We start from the raw sequence: 2,500 nt of genomic DNA, 5'->3' as shown, positions 1-2,500 counted from the left end.
AAAAGGACAAACAAGCAGCAGCAGACCTCTTGGCCCTTTAGGAGTTTGGGATACGGTGTAGTATCTAACTTTGTTAGGTTCCCCTCGTCATTTTCATCGTCGTTCCCATGTACACAACACAAAAGAAGAACAAACGGCAGCAGACCTTTTGGTCCTTACGACTCTGGCATAAGCTAGAATAAGGTTCCCCTCATCGTTTTCATCAACATTGCCACAGTTGTATCGCTTTGAGACCCGAGTCTTCAGTAATATAGACAGGCTGTATAGAAAGTTAGCGGCGTTTTGAATTGCATTTTCATAATTCTAGAGATAATTTAACAAACATTTGACATTATTATTGGCAGAAAACCCATGAGAACACGAGGTAACATCTCTCTGAGCTTTGAAAACAGTCCTTATGAGAGGCTGAAATGTGATGATTTAACAAACATTCTGCATCATCACTGGGAGAAATCACCAGGAGAACCCAAGGCGTCATCTCTGTGGCTTTTGAAAATAATCTTTATGAGAGGATAAAATGTTTAATAAGAATACGGCCCTTAAATCTTCAGGAACAGCTGTTGTCAGGGCCACTCATTCTGAACCTACTTTCTTTCCTTCTTTTTTCCCTATCATCATGGCACTGCTCCTCCTCCTCCTCCTCGCAGCCGTGCCAAGGTGAACTTATATCGTGTCGTTTCTCTTCTTCCTCTGACGGTCTCAAGTCTTCATAGTTTTCCAGGGCTTGGGCACCAAGGTTGCATAGCGCGCGACCTCTGACCCATCTCTCTCTCTCTCTCTCTCTCTCTCTCTCTCTCTCTCTCTCTCTCTCTCTCTCTCTCTCTCTCTCTCTCTCTCTCTCTCTTTCTCTCTCTCTCTGAATGGGGTCAAAGAACATGTCACGTGCAGGTTTTTCCTCCACCTGAAGCTATCATCCACTTCTTTCTCTCCACTTCTCTCTCCACTTGAGCTTCCAGTCCACCACGCCCGAGATTGGATGCTGTGAAGTGGGTGGCTCTCTCTCTCTCTCTCTCTCTCTCTCTCTCTCTCTCTCTCTCTCTCTCTCTCTCTCTCTCTCTCTCTCTCTCTCTCTCTGCTTTCATGTGTGTGTGCGTGTGTATGTGTGTGTGTCTGTGTATGTCTGTGTGTGTGTGATAGTCTTAATACGAGCAGGCGGAGCAGCATTTCCTCAACCTCAAGGCATCGACCTGTTTATTGACTGAGAAAGAAAGATAAAAAAGTGAAGCTCTTCTGTCACGTCTTTCGCACGATCACGGCGCCGCGACCTCACGTGTGGCTAACGGAGGGAAAGGAGAGAGAGGGAGAGCAGGTAGAGGAGATGGGAGATGAGGAAGAGGTGTTGGGAGAGTAAGATGGGAGATGAGAGAGGGTGAAGGCTGGTAAACTTATCATCATTCTTGGTTCGTTATTTGCTGCGCTGCTCTCGTCATCATCATCATCATCATCATCATCATCATCATCATTCTTATCATCATCATCATCATCACCATCATCATCGTAATCATCATCAACTGTGATAGTGTTGTAGCCCATACTACTGTTGATAATAATATGAGGTGGTGGAGAAATAAGAGTAAAGATGGAAGAGGATGTGGAAGAAAAAAAGGAGTAGGAGGGAGAGGAGGAGGAAGTAGTGGAGGAGGAGGAGGAGGAGGAGGAGGAGGAGGAGAAGGAGGAGGAAGAAGAGGTGGAGGTAGAAGAAGAAGAGAGGCACTGAACTGAGTCTTCCATCACGTTTCTCCACCAACACAAGACGTTATCACCATCACTGTTATCATGTCTTCCTCCTCCTCCTTCTCCTCTTCCTCCTCCTTCTCTTCCTCCTCTTCCTCCTCAACAGATGCATTAAAGACCACAGCAAGCACTAATATCTGTAACACGGCCACAAACTGCTTGACACACCAATTTTTTTTTCTCCCACAGTCTCCTCCCACATCATCATCCATCCTACAGAACCCCCCCACAGTTCCTCCTCTACTTATACAGCCATCCTCTCAGCCTCCCTCCCACAGCATCATCTATTCTACAGTATTCACACACTCCCTCCTTCCCTCCTACAGACACAGATCCCTTCCACATACTTCCTCAAACAGCCTTCCTCCCACAGCCTTCCTCCCACAGCCTCCATCTGGAGCCTCGATCTGTGGCTGTACTTGGCGTACGGTTGTGAATGATGTCTATGTAGCACAAAGGAAAATAGTAAGAACCATTGCCTTCAAAGGTAGATATGACTCCATCGACTTATCGTTTAAGGACTTAAATATACTAACTTTCGACCTCTTAAAGAAATACCTCATAACGCTTACCATATAAAAAAATCTTAATGGTAATGATCCTAATAACATAATATTTAATGTATTCCACCATTGCCAAGGTACCCGAGGAAATCATCTTAATCTCATTTACCCACAAGCAAGAACTAGTCTGTATAAATTTTCCATACACTGTGTTGGTCCTAAAGTATGGAACGTATTGCTTGATGATATTCCTATTTAATAGT

Source organism: Scylla paramamosain, chromosome 7 (genome assembly GCF_035594125.1).
Source record: "Scylla paramamosain isolate STU-SP2022 chromosome 7, ASM3559412v1, whole genome shotgun sequence".
Lineage (NCBI taxonomy): Eukaryota > Metazoa > Arthropoda > Malacostraca > Decapoda > Portunidae > Scylla > Scylla paramamosain.
This window is presented reverse-complemented; position numbering follows the sequence as displayed.